At 47.7% G+C, this 19976-nt stretch overlaps 2 long non-coding RNA genes across 6 annotated transcripts in view; both read right to left on the bottom strand.

Annotated features, from left to right (window-relative positions):
• Window positions 1–19930, bottom strand: part of LOC108508840 — a 216015-nt gene extending 196085 nt beyond the window's left edge. For 3 of the 4 annotated variants that reach the window (XR_001878527.1, XR_001878528.1, XR_001878529.1), the window contains exons 1-2: window positions 19340–19930; window positions 19052–19160 (exon numbers count right to left, since the gene is read on the bottom strand). This is a non-coding gene — a long non-coding RNA (uncharacterized LOC108508840). The remainder of the gene's footprint in view (window positions 1–19051; window positions 19161–19339) is intronic. The other variant, XR_001878530.1, reaches the window with a different exon arrangement.
• LOC108508842 lies at window positions 11002–17890 on the bottom strand. Of its 2 annotated transcripts, none has more exons than XR_001878533.1 (3): window positions 17684–17890; window positions 16453–16546; window positions 11002–11885 (listed from the first exon to the last, which is right to left on the bottom strand). It is a non-coding gene; the product is annotated as an uncharacterized LOC108508842 (long non-coding RNA). The 2 variants fall into 2 exon arrangements; XR_001878532.1 differs by lacking the exon at window positions 11002–11885 and adding an exon at window positions 12311–12575.
• Window positions 19931–19976: the final 46 nt, after the last annotated feature.

Raw genomic sequence — 19976 nt, 5'->3', positions numbered from 1 at the left:
ATGGAGTTCATCATGTTTATTTAGGCATTACAGGCAATTTCCCAAGCACATGTCTGTCACATTTAGACACAATGGGCTAGCCCATAATTAGGAAGTATATGACCTCACTGCCTTTAATTGGGAGAAGCCGGCATCCAATCCGTTTCCCATATGATAGAAGGCAACTGGCATTAGGAGGGAAGTTCAGTGTCAGCTGGTAGAACAAGCACAATACCTGCTGTAATGGCCCTCAATTCATCATCAGCCCCTCCACCATCAGGACTTTGTCAATGGTTTGCTCATCAATTTGCTCGTGTACCAACACAAGAGATGAGGAGACAGATACTGTGTCAGAGAGAATGATCACAGCCCAGGAAAAAAAGAGGTAAAAAAAAAAAAAGGAGAAAAATCCAGGCATGGCAATTTACACTTTGGCAAGGCAGCAGGGCAGGCCCAGGGCCAAAGACAGGGTTAGCCCAAGTGGCTGCAACTCTGCTAACTTTACACCTGCTTATGCCCAGTCAGAATTTAGCTCAGCAGTGTTTGCTGTAGACCAGACAAAGAAAATATTGAAGACTGCAATACCCCAGCAAAAGTCAGCAATAAAGAAAAGTCCATTTGTCATAGGAAAATGCAGCAAAGAACTCCAAATTCTGCTACATGTATCCTACTGCACAGAAAGTACAGTTGTGGCCTGGTTAAGGGAAGACAGACACACCTCTACCTGCACTGCACCGCTCCTGACTGTGGGACAGGCCACAGAGCTACAACCCACCCCAGGCACAGCTTCCCAGAGAAATACAGGTGCTGTCAGTGATTCCAAACAGTCCCTCGCCCTTCCAAGGGATCTATGCTCAGGCCCATGACATCCTGCCAATTGATGTTTTTGACAAAGAGGGAGGAGAGAGAGTAAAAGATACTGTATATTAACTACAAAAAATTGTTATTGCTTTCATTTATTTTTTCAACTCTGATAGCAACAGAACCTGCAGCTCTGCTACACTGAGAACTGGATAAGTTCAAGAGATGGGGAGAAGAACATGCAAAACAAGCATTAGACAGGAGGGAGGCTCACATTCACTCCATCACCAGGAACTTCTCTATGTCAAAATCACACACTCTGTGTTCTGGCAAAAGACACAAAGATTTCCACACCTTTAAAACCAGATCCCAGGCCAGTCATTACAGTTACTTGTGTTGGCTACTCTGTTTCACCTGCATGAAAAAAAAATCAGCCCCACTCCCTCCGATATGAGCAGCTTCTCTCTTCAGCTAACAATCATATCACCGGGAAAGACGCAGAAGTGAAAATTCAGGACAAAATTCAAAATCTTCATTTCTCAGGAATTTCCAGTATTGAAAAACAAACGTATAAACAGCCAGGCAGAGAGATGGACAGGTTTTCAGCTTGGTTTGGGATGAAAAGCTAAGATCTCAGACCATTTTCTGGAATGAAATACTTGATTCCATTTTTCATCAAAAAGTACTAGCAGATTTTCATCTTTTTCTTCTCTCTGTCAGACCTGCTAATTGCTTGGTCTTTTCTGGCTGACAGATTTTACTGAGGAATCAGAGAATATAAGTGAGGTGAGACAAGTATTCAGGCACAAGGAAATGCACTAGGTAGGTAGAAATTGGGGATAAAACCAGCCAACTACACCACGTAACCAGCCTGAATGCTGCTCTTAGCACAGCTAATGAGTTCTAACACCAAGAAACTGGCCTCGGAGAGACAGCCAAAACTGCACGAGCTGTAGCAAGGCCTCTTGCTTCCTTCCACTCGCAGTTCCCCCCTTCATGCCTACGCTACAATAACCTGCTTCTCCACGTGGTTTCTGTCGCTTTCTGTCTGCTCTTGGCCTGCTTCAGTTTTCCACTGGCATCCCAGTTCATAGGGCTCATTCCATACTCCTGTCCCAGTTTCCCATGGGAAACTAAAAGACCTGGCTGGACGGGTTACTACAGCACTGCTGATCTGTATTCCGAGCTCAGCTGGGGGAACAGACCTCAGCCAGCCTCCAGCCACAGCTCCAGGATACAGAGCTGGGCCAATGAGGGAGAGAGAAGCTGCCTGCTTACTGCTTCCAGCAGACGTAAAACACAACTCCCAGTGTGTGCTCCCAATAAAGAGGGGCTGGAGGGGTGGAATTAACAGCCCCCGAGCATATCATGTGCAGGATTGATGGGTTAAATAAGCAGCGAACACAAAGAGCAAACATGCAGAGCAAACATGCAGAAAGAGGGAGCAGGGGCTGGCCTGGAGTGGCTCCCGAGCCAGGGAGCCGCTCTGTGTTTTGGGATGGGCAGGGCAGCCCGCAGCCACGGCACACAGCTCTCCAGGAGCTGCTGCTGCTCTGGCTCCGAGGCAGCACACGCCAAAGCCAGCTCAAGAGCAGGGGCTGGTGCTGGTGGAGTGGGCAGAGATGGCACTGGGAGGTGTGTGCAGCCCACAGACGTGTGCCCACGGGCTGGGGGAGCCCCAGGGGCGTGGGGAGGGGTGTCAGCCACAGGAACGCGCTGCCGGCATTGCACATGGCTAAAGAGTGGAAGAGAACATCATTTCTTTAAACTCATCTTGCATTCAGCCAGCTGCATATAAATTTCCCTCTATCTCATCAAGCTCTCACTGTTTGGCCTCCTCTGACTGATATTGGCTCATCATACTTAATCTAGGGTGAAATTTCCTCGTCTGAGCTAAATTACTCGCAGCCATCAAGGGAAACGATATTTATTTTTCGTGGGGCTAATGACCTGTCCCCCAGACCCACCCACTGATGGTTATTTACTAGGGCCCAGATGCTTGGGCTCAAAATGAGTGCTAATGTCAGCGGGGGCCATTCCTCATCCAGGGCTCTGATTGAATTGGAGCGATCCCATTGACATTGACTCGGTGACTTTTAAGGCCATTACCCTCAGCTAGAGATGAACCTCTCATCATTGCTCCGACACTGACAGCTGATTAGCGACAAATTACAAGCGAGAAGAACCTCAGACTTTGTTGGGTGAGGGAGGGGTGGGGGGGAGGAAGAGGAGGAGGGATTTGGAGGAGGTGTGGGGAATGTAAAGAGTCAGGAAGGTGGAGTGAGGAGCAAAGGAAAAGGAAAGAGTGGGAGGGGATAGCAACACCCAGGAGCTGAAGCAGCCTGTTGGCACTGGTGCTGCTCTACAGGCTTTTGCTGAATGTAGAACAAGGCCCGCAGCCAAAGGCTGGAGAGAGGCAAAGGCACATGCTGACCACGGAAAGCTGGAATCAGAGCAGAGCTGGGAGGAAAAACCTCCACTTCCAGTTCAGCATGTGAAGAATGGACAGCAGGGCCATACACAGCTGGGTGGTCACAGTGCCATGTGGCGGGGGGCAGACAGACAGCTTGCTGACCATGCACCAGCTCCCAGGAACCACGGGGCTCATGAAGACAGAAAAAACTCCAGGAGAGCAAAGGCAAGAGCTTCCTGACAATTCTGACGAGTGTTTCACTCACAGCATTCCCAGCGCTCTTGGTGAACAGACAGTAACAGCAACACAAGCAAATGCACTGTCAGTGTGACCTGTTTTGCCAAGCACACTGATACCTGAGTTTCTCTTTTCATCACTCTTATACTATCTGGAAATATAGTTTTAATGACACTGGGCCACACTTACAGTTTTATTCCCAACCATAGAAATGCAGCCAAATGCTCTCATGTCAAACACAGGAGCAGCCAGGAACTGGCACCAGCCTCCTGTGCCAGCTTCTCCAATAGAGTTGAGAGTGGGTGTCATTTTAAAGCTGTCAGAGAAAGAGTTCATACCTTAAAGAAAATGCTACCCACTGTGGATACAGCTCTTCTTATCCAGATGATTCCTGAGGCAGACCATGCTCCCCTAAATAAAGGGGAATATTTTTAGTGACACCATTAATATAGATGGAGCCATCCTGAAAGGCATTACAAGGAGGCTTGTTGCCCTGCAGTCCTGCAGGCTCGCTGACTCTTCACAGCTCACAAAACACCAGGCCCATTTCAGAGAACAAGTGGCATGAAATACAAACGAAGAAAATGCTTGCGAGGCTGAACTGCCACGGTCACAACTGCCCTCTCCGAAATAAAACCTGGCTCTGGGTACTTGGCAAACAAATGCAGTATGTCTAAGTGCAGCCTGTCCTTTCTGTCAGCTGAGACCTAAACCCCAAATGGACCTTCAGCAGCAGTCACTGGGTTGGAATCTCAGCCCTCAGCTGAAGCAAAGTGCTCTGAGGGACCTCGAGCCTGCAGCCAAACCTCCCGTTGTTGCTGCTGCACAGCTGCATCTGGCACCTGTCTGCCACTGTTCCTGAGGAAAAGCAGCCACAGCAGCTGCACTGCTCTCTTCTCTTCTCTCCACACCAGTTCTCTCACTGATTTCAGAACTGATTTCGCTAGGAAAGGTGGCACACACTGATTCCTGTCCCACCTCCTGTCCTGCGTGTCCAACACTCCATGGCTTCCACACAACATCCTCTGAGGGAACACAGCCTGACTTTTTTGGCATGTGCATAAGCCATGGCAAGTGTATCACCCTGAAGGATGTGCTAAGGGATGAATGTCTGATCCTTATGGGAAGTTCCCTGCAGTATTGCCCAGGCTTTAAAAGGTCCTGGTTGCAAAACATCCACCTCAGAGACCACTCCATGAGCTCATCACCCTCAGTGAGGTTCTCCTCATACAGGGAACTCATATTTCTGTTAAATTCCTCTTATCCAGTTTCCATCTACCCACCCATACCAGTCCAACAGCCTGCAGGGAACCCACCTGCCCCTTCAGCACAGGCCAAACCTGCTTCAAGAGAAAGCACTGCCAAACCATTACCTTCCAGCACTGCACACAGCACTGCAGAGCTTCTCTCTCCTAGAGTAAAACAACACAGACCTGAAACACTTGACAGAAATACAGCAAAATTTCTACAGACAACAGACTGGGTATGATGAGTTCTTTTGGAAAGGAATGCAAAGAAAAGCTTCTCTGTCTTGCAATAAGGTCAGAATATTCAGCTGGTGTGGCATGCAGGAACGTGTATGGCTTCCACCTTAAGGAGTTCTTTCCCCAAGAACCGGACAAACCGAGGAGCTTTTCCCCTCAGAATTAATTTCCCTAATAAATACAGCACTGTGGGGAGTTTGTTATCTCTTAGAATAGAAATTTAAGTAATAGGAGCAAATTTAGCAGACAGCTGGTCAAACAAAACAGAATCCATTCACCAACTGCAGCATCACAACACCTGGTCACTAAACTGCATCTCAGAGCTCTCAAATAGTGTGAAAGGTCTCGTATCACCCCTTAACAAAAAAAAAAATCACAAAAAAGACAAGATTTCCTGCAAAGCATTGTGCACAAGGCAAATGACCCCTGGCTGTGGGAGGAGGTGTGAGCGGAGCTGCCAGGTAGGAGCAGTTCTGCTCTGGGGCTGTGGAGCGCAGCGGGAAGCTGAGGCAGCCCTGGCTGCCTGGCTGTGCTGCACAGTTGCTGGGGTGGGTCTGTCCGACCACGCATCCAAATGGGCTAATGCTCCCCTGCCCAGCCTGATTGGTCAATTTGGGTGACATATTTTGGGCAGTTCTGCTTACTCGGTGACTGCAGCTTATACCCCGTCCACAAATCCCCATCTGCAGCTACAGATGGCCCACGGTTTTTTGTCTTCTTCCCTTCTCCATTGTGTGAAACAGCTCTTGGAGGATGGAGAGCAGAGGCAGAGATGCAGGGTCGCTGTGTTCTGCCACACAAGCAAGGTAGACATTAAATTCAACATATGTAAAGAAACTCCAAGTTCTGAACCTGCAAACTGTCTGCTCTGTGCTGCAAAAGCCCTTTTCTCCAATTCCAGCTCACACGCAAAGCACAGCCCAAGGGCAGCAGTTAAACACCGTTGTAGGACAAACTAGGAAAAAATCCTGCTGAGTTTTTAACTGTACAAACTGGATTTTTCCTTTAGTGTTTAATACACTTTATGCCGGACTGTGTAAAATATTCTTTTTTTCTGCACCTTATAAGGAACGATAAGACTTACCAAAACCTGGGAATACTTCACAAAGCCTGGAAGATCTGGTGAAATGTCACGAGAAAATCCAGTTTTGTCTGTGTTGCAAAATACCCACCTGTCTTTTCACATTGCCTCATTCCTAGCTCTCCATTTTCTACTGCACTACTCATAGCGACACACAAGATGAAAAAGACCTGTTTCACCACTCATCCAGTCTCATCTCTCAACCTCTGGTGAAACTAGACCCAAACCAGGGGAAATGAGAGAAACAGAGAAGATTAAAGATACAGATGTACGTACATACACTCAGGCACACGCTGCCTCTTTCAACCTGGCTGTGCTGCAAGGAGGAGGTGATTTACCTGTACGGCACCACTTAACGCCGGGCTGTTAGTGCTGCCAGCCAAAATGTTCTCAAACCCCAGGGCCTTTGTCTAGCCATGTATTTGTTGTTATTTTTAATGGTTATTAACACTGTTACCTTCAAAGCAAGCGAGTAAGGATGCAGAGCCTAACCATGCTCCAGTTCTGCAAGGAATTACACAAGCATTTGCATTTCAGCTTGGGCAAAGCAAAGCCTTGTCCTCCTCCCTGCATTATTCAAGTGCCTCTCCTGTCTTTCAGTGCTTCATACTACAAATATGTATCCTCCTTCTATTTGTTTGAGCCTGTAAGCTGCAAAGCCCTGCACTTGTAGAGGCCCACCTTGTGCACCGTTAGTGGCATTTATTTTACATTAGCCCTACTCTGAAAACACATTTTGTGGGATATTTTGCCAGCTGGGCCCAAAACTATTAATCCATTTTTAAAATGAAGACCATTTTGTTTTTAATCACACACTTCTATTTTGAGTTGGGTGCACTGTAATCCATGGAGTTCTGTAATTTTCCACTTCATTTATTTTGGATTTAATGAGCTGGTAATAATGTATATTTCCAGCTGAAATGACTGCCTGAAATGTGGAGCAGAAAGTCACAGAAGTAAAGAACTTGGGCAGGGAACGTTGCTGCCAGAAGTTTTATGGAAATAAATTCAGCAACATTAAGACACAGAAGATTCAAGAGAAATCTGCCAGCTATCACAGAGTGAAAGCCATGGATAAGAGTTGTTTTTCCCTTTTTATTCGTTTTATTAAAATATTTTTGGTACTAACTGCTGTGTTAGGCTAGACCATTGAAGAAGTCCTGTGGCAACTCAGCAGAGCACCAATTACAGCCATGATTTCTGAGTGCAGAGAGGAAATCCCCTTGTCATTAAAGCCTTTGGCCAAGCTCCCATTGGAATCAGCCTGGGAAGACCTGGATGATGCACCTCCCAAGTCAGGCTCTTATTCTCCATGTTGGCAGCTTGGACAGGGGCGTGATTTTTGAAGGCTCTGAGCAACCAGTTTTGGAAGATGCTTGGAAATTAGGCCACTTAACTAGATGTACAAATATGGGGAACTGTTTTGTACCTTGAAGTTCTTTCACAGATTACAGACTCAAACAGCTCTTCCTCTACTCCAGGAGAGCAGCAACTTCTTGCTGAGCAACAGCAACCAAAAGTTTCACCTGTTAAAATGGTCATGTCTGGTGTGTGTTCTTCTGCTCCCTCTGGGCAATTACAATTGACACTGTCATGTCATTAAACCATCAAAATCCTTTTTGGTTTGCCAGAGATGGCAAGGATTGAATAGATACGAAGTAGCTTTGCTTCATGTGAAAACACACTGGGTTTTCAACTTGGTTAATTTTCAAAAATTCCAAAAAGCTGCACCTTCTTGTATAGTACCTTTTGAAATATAACAACAGGTACAAAATCACCTCAGCTGTCCCTTCTCGATCAGTCCCACGCAGTGCCAGAGAAGGGGCAGCACTTAGAACAGCTATCTTAGACAAACATGTTCACTGTTAGCAGACACGAGCCAAATGTGTCTGGCATGGTCCTTCCAGCCCGGTCATGCTGTGTCATCTACTGCTCAAGAAGGAACTTGGCAAAAAAAAATCCTAGTCTGCCTCTTTAACAGTGAAACTGCTTTTAAAGATGATGTTTAAATCATTAGTTTAAATGCTACATTCACAGTCCTGCTCTGCAAACAGAAAACAAAAGCTGATTAGCCAAAGACATTTTCCTCTGTAATTAGATTCACTCCTCAGTTAAAAAAAAAATAAATAAAAACCAACAAAAAAACCAAAACAAAACAACACAAAATTCGTAAGGAAAAAAAGTCATGTGGTATATTTTCCCCGCTCTTCTCAGAGTCCTCTGAATAATGTGATTGTGCTAATTGGTACCCATTAGGGCAGGAATCAGAATCCCACTGCCCCAAATACACTGCCTTTTCCTGATAATTACAGTGCCAGCAAATGACCCCCCAACAGTTTCAGGCTTAATCACAGAGAATCCTATATATAGTGTAATGCTGCATTATTCAAAAAGGTAATGAAATTCCAGGAAACATCAGATGCAGCAGGTACATGAAGATAATTTTGTTTTTATAACCAATTTCAGTCAGATAAATACTAGAATCCTTTCCAATTTTCCCCCCATGAAACTAAAGTGTCACTGAGATTTACAGCCCCCTCAAGTTCTCTTTTCAGAGGAACATTCATTTACATAAACAGATAATCCCAGATAAAAATTTCCATTAGACAAAGGTGAAATGGATCAATTTTCTCTGCCAAGACAAATCTTAAATCTTAAACAGATAGGGTCATTATTACACCAGGCCCATTTCAGAAATAATGTATTAAAAAAAAAATCAGCCGATAGCAGCCATTTCCAGCTTTCCAATTATCTTTAAGAAAAGCTTATTCTGTGGACAATAAAGCACATTACTGCACAATATGATACAGTCCATAAAGATCACAATGTTTTATGAAAGGTTAAAGAAAGCTCAGCACATTTAGGGGAATGTCATAACCCACAAAGTCTTTCAAGACTTAACCAGATCCTCGTGCAGGCTGTGCCAATACTGTGCTGCCCTCCTGCCTTCACAGCAGGGCACGAGGGAGCATCTGGAAATTGGGGGGGGTCACGTGCTGTCCCACGGCAGGGGACAGAGGTGCTGGCACAGCTCCTCTTCCTCGGGGAGGGAGTGCGTTACCCACCCCTACTCCACGTGTCAGGGAGGAAGAGATGGTCGCTGAGGACACCACACCACGGGGTCCCTCTGCCCTTGTCCTCAGCCCACAGGGACACCTGGCACACACAGAAACACGGACAGAGGTCACCGTGCTGGCCCTGCCCACTCCAGGCGAGGCTGAGCACTAACATGGAAGGGGCAGAATTGCAGCCTCTCCTCCCCAGCACCCAGCGTGGCCCTCCCTGCCGTGCCGGAGCAGAGCACCCAGCTCTGCAGCTCCTGCCCCGGCTGCAGGGGGAAGGCAGCAAGGCTGGGCAGCCACGGCAGGAACACCCTCCCGTGGCAGGGCGGCCACGCTCTTCTCCAGTGTCACACAACTTTGTCAGGCCCCTGGGAATGGAGTTTATGAGGAGTGACAACAGCAAGGGGGAAGAAATCACTGCCTAATAGACACAGCAGTCAAAGCAAAACAAGCAGCAACTTACCCGACTCGATTTTTCATCTAAAAGGAATCAGATTTATTTGCCATTTAACTAACTGCTCCTTAGAGCCAGCACATGAGGAACAGGGACAGGAGTGCTATGGGACTGAGCGATACCTGGGCTAGCGGCAGGAAACAAGATCCCATCACAAGAGATAACCTGCAGGAAAGCTTTATCCTGCTCAGTGCTAAATCCAGTCATATAGAGCCCTAAGCCAGCTGAGGATCACAGGTGAAAAGGCTGCACAAATCCCTGGGAGGGTTTTAGGGCTGAAAGCTCAGTGGGACAGAGGCTGCCGGGTGCCATTTGCCCTCACAGCAGCCAGCACCCAGGATCTCCGAGTCCTCTTCTCCCTGGCCATCACCACAACGGCTAGTGCCAAAACTATGGAGCAACAGCAACTCATTCCCCTCTGGAAGGAAGGATACCTCCCATCTAAATGCAATAAATATGGGAAACTGCACCAGAAATTCTCAATCTTCTCTTCAAGGCTCTTATGGTTCAGCCACCAAAAATAGACACATACCAAACATCAAAAGCAAAGTCTAATTATCTGGAATACCTAATTGTTAATCAAACGAATCTTTGCATGAGCAGCAATGAAAAGTCCCTTCCTGCAGTGCTAGAAATGCTTTCACAGACATCAGGAGAAAAACCTGACATGACCCAGCTAAGCCATTAGACTGTTCACTACAGCTCTATCAGCTCACCAGAGAGCTGGCAGCTAAAAGATTAACACCTCTCTGATATCAGTTCCAGTCAGATTTTGTAAGCCATGTTTGTGCTTCTATTTCTGTCCTACGAGAACACGACAGAAAGCCTGTTGTCACCTTCATCAGCTTGAAACTACTTGTACACTACTAAAAGAATCACTTTGTGCAGAATTTCTGAATGACTACTGAAACTGTAACAGAATGCCTTCTGTATAAAAAAGGGGGTCTTCTCTAAAGTGAATAAATGCCCCAATGCTAAACTTAAATTAAAAATAATCACAGAAAACACATCTGGTCTAGCCCACCTCAAACAGCAAAGAGCCCAGAAACAATAGCACTTGTTTTCAACTTTATGAACTCTCTTAGCCCGTGTGTAAATCACTACAAAGATAAAGAAGCAACTCATCTCTACCAGCCCTCTCTTTCAGACACACACACACACACTGCTCTCACTGTCTGTGCTGGATAAGAGGTGGGACATTTTCAAGAGGGACAGTGTTTGACTTGCAATGGGTTTATGCTGAGAGGAACAGACCTCCAACAGGTGCATGATTTACTGACCACTGCACAGAGGTCAGTGTAGAGGAGGGACTTCAGTTGTCCAAACAGGGGTCATTGGATCACCTTTCAACTCGAGATCTGGTCCCACACACTACTAAATAAAACCCAGAAAAAACCCAAACAGCCCAAGCAGGCTTCTCCTATGAAGCAAGACAACTGCAGTGGATCAAGATGGGGTCTCATCTGTCCTGTTGTGCAACATTTCAGCAGAATTTTAATTGGCTGAAGATGCAGAAATCACATGAAAAGAAAAATAATGTTGATTTCCAAAAGTGTCAGGCAATGTGATTAAAACTGTCAGGAGCAGCAATCAGCATGGCTTGAATACTTAGAACTTGCAGTTCACTAGAAGACAGTACATGCCCGGCTTCATAATTTCAGAAAATGGCTTCAATTTTGAGCTGAGAAAATCTTTCAAGTAGAGCCATACTTCCTTTAACTGCTATCAGAAACTTTTTTTTAGTGTGTGGAAATACTTACTATTGCCATCACTGGTATATCAGTCATAACATCTAATGATGTGGAGATTGTTGCCTTATAAAATTCACAGCTGGGTAGCTACATGGCTCAAGGCTAAAACCTATTTTAAATCCAGTGTTTTAGGAGGGAGAATGTTTATTAAAACATTTTGCCCATTAAAAATATATGACATATCATCGGTCATTCCATGTGATGCAGTGCCAGCCCTTTTTTAGGCAGTCCACTTGGGATGACTGCCGAAAACCTGGCAAGTCTGTTTGACAAGTCCACATCCTAATAATTTACTCATCCATCAAAAAAAAAAAAAAAAAGGAGGAAAAAAGGGCATTTCAGCAGCCTGGAAGAACCTCAGCAGTCCCTCTGACATGGTGTGCCCAGAACTTGCTTGCACACACAGCCACAGTTGGTCTCTTCACGCTGACAGTCCCACACTGACACGCCTGCTTGATCTCCTCATGGCACAAGTTACACTGACATAATAATGAGGCTGCAGGTCTTTTTTCCTGTTGAGATTTTTTTGGAAATGTGGTGGAGAGAGAAATGTTGATAAATATTCTTTCAGCGACTCCACGGGCATTTGGCATCCGCTTCCATGAACTGATGCATGTCGTAACCTGGAGAACACAAGGATGAATACTTGGAGGCTGAACAAGAACCCCAAAATCACTGTCTCTTCTACCATTCCCCATGTGCACTGTGTAAGGAGAGACGCTGGGACTGCACGGGGACACCCCTGTCACAGGTGAATGTCTCTCTCAAACAAGAACTCCCTCTGAAGCCAGTGGGATCACTCAGGGAGGGACTGATCACTAACCATCTGATCCCACCTTACAGCCAGCTGGCACATCAACTGCTGTTTGAGAAAGTTGTCTGAAAAACTGACACGAAGTTGAAACTGCTTGGCTATGGAGAGATGGACATGCGGCCGAGGTCATCTATTCTCTCAGGTTACTGCCGCCCATCCCGTAGCTCCCTCTCAGCCTGGCTGGCAGCAGCAGGTCTCTCCATGACCTGAGGAACAGGGCAGCCCTTCCCAGCTGCCTGCAGCAATGCTTCCATTGGGATTTTGCCTCCTGCAGTGGCACAGCCAGCAAGGTCAAGCAGGAACTAAGAGGTCTCACTCCCTGAACTGCTGATACAGCTTCTGGATACTCAAGGAGGGTGAGGATGAGAGCAAACTGGACTGCCTGAACACAAGCGGGATGGCAGGTTCCCAGATCCAAGGTTGCAGCCAGGTTCTGTGTGGTGCTTGCCCTGTCAGGCCTAGCCAGACTTCTCACAGGTGGCAGAGTTACTTGCTCTGCCTGCTCAGTACACAGAAGAGAGGGCCAAGCAGAGAACAAGAGCTGTTAAAATGGCTTTCCTACTGCAGCAGAGGTTGCTCTGGGAAGTTCAATACAGTCATGTCCTGGGGCCCCAAGAAAGCACAACCCATCCAGTATGTCTTGGTTCTGAGACCCCAGCTGAGCCTTTGCTCTGGACGAACTCTCCAGCAAAAGGAACACCATGTTTTATATTTGAAACAGAATGTCACCACTGCTAACAACCAGGAAAATAACCCTGACCTCATTGCACATTCCCTTGTCTGACAAAGCATGGATACTGTTATTCATATTTGTACTGTACAAATGTTCCCAAAATGTCAGCCTTTCCTAATGACCCTAAAGAGACTGAAAATTAAAGTGCAGTTCTGGGCAGGGAAGCGACTCTATTAAAAAGAGACAGAGAGAGCCTGTGGCCATTGCCCATAGCTGTTCCGAGCTGCCTTCCAAGTCCTATATATTAACCAAGCCTATGCACAAAAGCCATGTTTTTAACTACTGTCAGCACTGCACAGTCACTCCAGCAGCAATCGAGCAAGCTGTTCTGCCTCATGCCTCATCACCATTTCTCACACTCTGCATCAAAGCACCAACATTAGCCAATTCAGCTGCCCTTCAAACTTCCAGCTCCAGTCAGGAGGAAGCATCTGCGGCCGTTCAGCTCCTTGCGAGGCTGCCGAAAAAAATCCCAGCTTGCCAGGAATACCCAGAGTAGCCAAGCCCGATGGCTCTCCACGACATATGGCCCTAGGACAGGCCAGAGAGCTGTGAGCAGTGCCCCATTCCTACACTGCGCTCCGGTTCCCACTCCAAACCCCTCCCGGCAGCACGCATCAGCTGCAGGCTCTCCCAAGGCACTGCTGCCGCTCAGATGTCGTGAGCAGCAGCTGTCAGCGGGGGAAGAGGCACCCTTCACTTGTGGGTAAGATCACTTCCCAGTGACACAGCACAGGCTGCCACCACAGCGGCTCCAGTGCCCTGTCTGCTGCTGAGCAAAGGGCTTGCACTCCAGCAGTCGCTCCGACGGCAAGAATGCCGTCAGAAGGCAGCCATCAGCTCAGCAAGCTGGAGGAAAACAGGACACAGGATCAAGATGGGCTTTGGGCGAGAGCACCACAACTCTAACTCCCCACAGCTGAAGGTGCGCAGCGCAGACAGGGAGTTAATCGCTGCCGCGTTTGTCCCAGAACAGACTGTGCTACCGTCATTCCAAGGTCACAGAGCAAGGAGCAGAAGTGGAACAGAATCCTCAAGCCTGGTCAAATCCAAGTGTTCCGACAGCACTTTTGGGACACGCTGATGAGTCTCGTATGACCGACGAGATGCAGTACATAGCACGGTTTGTGAGTCGAAGGAAATGGCAAGGAGGATGCAACTGGAGAACAACAGAGCAAAATCCCCAAAAATGCTTCTGAGACTGGGAAACAATCTTCTATGGACCCTGCTTAAAGTTTGACAACTTAAAAACCTCAACTTAAAAACATCTGACAACTTAAAAACATCAGCTTAAGTATATGGAATTAATAGATGAAATGGACAAATAATTTGAAGAAAAAAAGGTAAAAATCGGGCAGGAAAGCAGGCTACCAGTTTCCTTCTCTCTCTTCTCTGCAGAGAGCTTTTAGTCCAAATAATGGCTAAGGAGGAGCGTTCCAGGGCTCCCAGGCCAACACTGAGATGGGACTGGGGCATCTACTATCATGAAAAGTAGCCAAAAGATGTCACAAAATAATGGAATAAAAATAATTGGAGGGCTTGGCTATATACTGCACTTGGTTCTTCACCGACTTCCCAGCACTTCACCCTTCCCATACACTGCCTTCTCCACACATCTTGGCACTTAAGAGTCTCCGTGACTTAAAGAAGCCAGATAGAGAATGAGGATGAGAGAGGGAACATGAACTGTGTGTCAAATAGATGATGTGATTCCAATTTTAGTACTTAAAATAATTGAGGAAAATCTAAAGTCTCCTAAGACAAAGTAGAGTAGCAAAGGCAAAAACCCAATCCTGGCAGGCAAGCAACAGCATCCACAGTGCAGTCAGCAAAAAGACAATAATTTCCTCCCCATTTCCTGTATCTTTATGAAGCATTTTCAGAGGCAAGGCAAACCTATATTTTCATATCTCCAATTTTCAAACTATACCACTGCTACTTAGCAGAGATTTTGGCATCTAGCAAGACAGCCAGGAAAAAAAAAAATCATGATTTGCAATGTGCTCATCTTGGCAGATGAGGAAAAAAAACAAGGCAAAAGGAGGTACAGTGAGATGATCCCAAGTGCCAGTACCCGGGCCTTGTTTGGGATTAAAGCAGCACTTCACGGATCAGATATAAGAGTGCATTAAAAGTCTGGGAGAGTCCAATTATTTCAGCATAGAAATCCTCATCAGAGCCAAATGAGAAGTTGTAAGCATTACCACAGACACACAAACAACTACCCACAGCAGCCAGTCAGCAACAGTGAGGATTTATAACAAAACCCACAACCACAGGATGACTTTACAGAAAACCTGTTCTGACTTTTAAGTGTCTTGGAAACACGATCCCCTTTGGGAAATCTACTGTCAGGCTCTGACTGGGTGAGGGGAGCCTAGGACTTCTACAGGAATGGTCTGGGTTTTTTTTAGCAATGTCCAAATCCCACATGCTTCTCCAAAAGTGAAATGAGCTTATGGGCCAAAGCTGTCCACAATTCCTGGAGTTTCACCCTCATTATAAATACATCAGCTAAACTCACCACAACGAGAAAAATAAAACATCTCTACTCAAAATAGTTGGTCTCAAAATGCCTTCTGTCATAGCATAAATTCCAGCTGGGATAAAATTTTATAGGCAGGCTGGAGTTAGGGAGACCTTTACATATGAAAACCAAAAAACCCACACCCTATGGCCCAAAAATTCAGGACTTCACGCAAAGGACTTTTTTCCCTCTACCATTTTCACTAGAAGCAGACTGTTCCGCTAGGAAACACCATCCCACACGATTAAGCAGCACTGCAAACGGCTTCTGTCTTTCCCTGAAAATCCCTTAAATTCTCAAAAAAAATTCCTTTACTTCCACCTTCAGAACCTATCCAGAGGAAAGCCATTTGTCAATTACTTCCAGTTCTTTTGGTTTAGGACTCTATTACGTTGCACAATTGTTCATGTGCATCTGCTCAACACGGAGGGAAAAGATGTTGCTAAATTGGAAGCAGAGCAGTGGGTTGGGCGGGAGAGGTGCCTTCTCCATTGTGTGCACAGGGAGGTTCTGCTGACTGCAAGCACTCGCACGGCAGGAGAGAGCCCCAGTGCCATCCCTGCTCTTGCTACTGGCAGCTGTTCTCTTATCACCAAAGAGAATTTATCGCACCACTGACAGATGCCGAGATTCAGAAGCTGGAGCTGAAAGCCAAGGGGATTGAATCAGAAAACAAAAACGCCCCCCCCCCAAAAAAAAAAAATTAGAAAAAGGAAGGAAGAGCCCTACCAAACCAAGTCACTTCAGTGCACACAGCGCACGGCGTCTCTCCACGGGGAGAGCAGAGAGCCGGAGTCACCGCGGCAGCTGTCAGGCAATGTGTCTCAGGCACTCCTGGAAGCTGCTCAGCACTCAGCTGAGGAGCTGCAGGAAACCACGGAGAGCTTAGCCACAAAAATCCTAACAGGGACAGTGTGAGGAAGGAAGACCTTCAGGGAAGAGGGTCTTGAAATCAAGCTTTCTTGGTATTAAGGTTGTTATTGAACACAAGGTACTTCAGTTCCTAGTGCTGTCTCCTGAAGGGAGCTGGTGGATCAGGGGTGTCCCAGGATTTCTGTTCTTACACACACACACACTTTCTCTCAAAGCCTCTTTGACTCCCACACAGCTACGAACCTTATTTTTTTATATGTGACTCCCCCGTGTACCAACATCCCGGAGGCCATCTCACAGCAGCTCCAGCCACTTCCAAGAACAGGAGACAGAATCCCTGCGCTGCACAAGACAAGGGGCTTTACTATCTCCCTGTCCTGGTGTCATGTCAGTAAACACGCAGTGCACACATGGCCCTGTGCACGTGGACACTGAACCAAGAGCACTTTACACACATGAGCTACACGGCCTCTGTGCCCATAAACCAGTGTCTGTACTCAAGCCACAGGCTTTGCATTGAAACGCCCCTGCACACAGCATTCCAGAATATCCCTCCTCCCTCCCGTCCCCAGGGAAAACGCAGCCGTGTTTATCACAGGCAAAGAAACTCCGAGCTATGCACCGACACGGCTATGGGCATGATGCAAAGGAAGACAGGGATGTCTTCCACCGACATTCCCGAATGCATTTTCCCTACCCAGGCAGGCTGATAACACGTTTCATCCCTGGACACTAGTCTGCTTTTTACGGAAAACTCTAAACAAGCTAAGTTCTCCACACGAGCACATTCCAACAGTGGTAAAAGGAGTCCCAGGGCAACTCCCATTTCTTTACTTGTAACAAACCCATGAAAAGCCCCCAAACAAAACTCAGGAGGAGGCATTTTGCCAGGCACTTCAGAAGATGATCAAACACGGAGGCACAGCAACTTGAGGGACACCAGCACCGCCCCGATGTGCACTGGTAGGCGTCTGCAAGGCCCGGGCCCCGCCGGGTGCGCCCCCAAGTTCTATGGAACGAGGATGAGGATGAAAAGGCAGCCCGAGGCTGCCAGGAGGCAGGTCCAGGTGCGGCGGCAGGACTGGCGGTAGCGCGGAGCCAGGCTGACACCTGGAGGGAAAGCTGGGGATGAACCGGGAGGATGTTGATAGGGAGCGCCGTGCCCTGAACCGCCTGCCTCGGGTCCTCCTGTCACCCACCTCTGCCTCTGCCCCCGCCCCCTCCCGACCCGCTGCAGCACAGGGAAATCAGAGGCGGAAAAAACACTTTCAATGTCTCAAAAATCAGCACCGAGAATATTTGCACCCTTTCAGTTTTAAAACTGAACCGCTTTGGGTTTTGCTCACATTCCGCAAAGAGCATATGAGATATTTGGTTTGGATCATTATTCTTCCCCTGGTTGCTCCCTGAAAAACCAGAGCAGCGCACAAACAGATGCTGTCAGATGTCACACAATCAGACCAGGTTTCCTTACCAGCTCGACTCCAGGTTTCCCGTGGCAGAGTCCTACAACTCTTGTTCCTTAAGTGATTTAAACGTGGTGCAGACACATAGTAGCAGCTCGAGCTGGTGCCTCGGGCAGGGCCCCCTACAAAGGATTCCCCGGACGTTTATCCCCTCCCAATCTGTGCCCCCGGAGTCTGGGAGCTTCCTGCTGAGTCATCGGCTCTCGTGTCTCGGCGCAGCCCGTCACCCGCCCGGCGCCGCAGGGCCCCGAGCCCCGCCGAGGTAAAAGGACAGGTCACAGCCCCTTGCCGGGGGCTGCAGCCACTCCCCCATCCCGAGCACAACCTGCAGCTGCCCCCGAGCTCCCTGCCCTCAATGAGTCCCTCAGCAGGCAGGTAGGGCTAACAGACAGTTCTGCTCACGTGTGACCTCCTCACCACCACCCCCCCTCCGAGAGCCTTCCCTACCTCTGCCTGCACAGATCGCTTCAGCCCCAACAGAAAAATATGGAACGTCTCAGGCACGTTCATCTTTACTCCCAATTAAGCTTATCTGCCAGTAAAATTCGGGATCTGGGGTAGGAATTAGGGCAAGCTACTTACTTACCCCAGAGGTCAATTTAGGTCAAAGCTATCTCGCACAGATGGCTAATTTCAATCCCATACACATACAACACAATTGTTCAATAAGCTCAAAATAAATAGTGGAAGTAATTCATTTAAAGCTGCCCTAATTGTTTCTCAATTTTCTCTATTAATTTGACCTATAACACTTCTCCCATCAAAGCTTCAAAGCTTTAACTTAACAGCCAATTACAGCTTCTTTTAGAAAAAAAAAGTGCTGTCAGCTCTGATTGCTTCTGACTGAACCCTTTGAAGCGCTTGGGAATTGATTTAAATTGCACGGGGCCTAGAAACAAAGTGCTCTTTCCAGGTGTAGTGTTCTCAGAGAGCTAATGAGTCAGGGGACAATTAAGACTAATTAAGATTTTTAACTTGGTAGCAACTTTGTGCGCACCATTTGGCTTGAGGACAGTGAGTTACCGCTGAAGCGAACAAGGAATCTCTTAGTGTGTCAGCAGGAGCTGGCAGGAATGCACTCAGTTTTTCCCCAGCAGTGAGAGGTTACCAAATTAACGTGGCAACTGTATTCTTACTCCTGCAAAAACACCTCCCTGCAGAAACATCTATCCTCTCCCTCATTCTCTAAGCAAGCGTTGCACAGAGAAAAGCCAGTGAGACACCTTTTAGGAAAAAGATGGTCATCATATAGGGATCGTTACTGTTAGCTTGGCCCCGCTACTCTGGTTCAGGGATTTTAACTGCCAAGTACACTAGGTTGGCCAAAACAGGGCCAATTCCTGTCAGTATGGATATTAAACCCCCATCATTCTTACCTTTTACTTCACATTACACACCTCTGCCATGGGAAAATCCTTCACACTCGTCACACCACTTGGTTTAACAAGACAAAAAGCCTTGGCAGAGTTCTGCACGGCACAGGACCTGTGGGGAGGGGCAGGCGAACCACAGTTACTCAGTGGGGCACACTTGTTTGCAACTTCGAAAACAAGAGCCACAGTACACCTAGGGAATTACTTCTTTCCCCCTACCCCTTTAATTTTTTAAATTAGGAAAAAAAAAATATTAAAAGGAACTGGTAAATAACCCCCAACTGTTCTTACTGAGGCAACGCACTCCGCTTGGATGAGTCGTCCTCGTGACTAAAACTTTCTTGGTACCTCATGGGGTACACAGGGAAAACCCCCAAAAGGCAATAATCATGATCACAATTAACTTCAGCTTGCTCTTCTACGGTTCAAGTGCAACTCCCGCTGGGAACGACAACCCTCAGCATCGTTTCACCCGGCAGGTGCATTCCTGGCCTCTCCTCACAAAGGTTTGCAGCCTCGAGCCTGAGGGGAACGGCTAACTGGCTCAAGGGCACAGCTCCGACATTCCGGGGGCCCGGGGGAACCCAGCAGGTCCTGAAGGTCTGAGGGGCCTCAGAGGATCCCGGAGGGCCCCGGGCAGTGCCGGAGGATCCTGGGTGTCTGAGGGGTCCCGGATCCCGGAGGATCCCGGCAGTCTGAGGGGTCCCGGATCCCGGAGGATCCCAGAGGATCCCGGAGGATCCCGGCGGTCTGAGGGGTCCCGGAGGATCCCAGAGGATCCCGGAGGATCCCGGCGGTCTGAGGGGTCCCGGATCCCGGAGGATCCCAGAGGATCCCGGAGGATCCCGGCGGTCTGAGGGGCCCCGGGCGGCGCGGGCGGCTCTCGGGCGCCCCCTGGCGGCCGCTGTGGCGCCGCGCAGGGAGGAGC

The sequence above is a fragment of the Lepidothrix coronata genome, unplaced genomic scaffold, assembly GCF_001604755.1.
Source record: "Lepidothrix coronata isolate B3197 unplaced genomic scaffold, Lepidothrix_coronata-1.0 Scaffold318, whole genome shotgun sequence".
Classification (NCBI taxonomy): Eukaryota; Metazoa; Chordata; class Aves; order Passeriformes; family Pipridae; genus Lepidothrix; species Lepidothrix coronata.
This window is presented reverse-complemented; position numbering and strand designations above follow the sequence as displayed.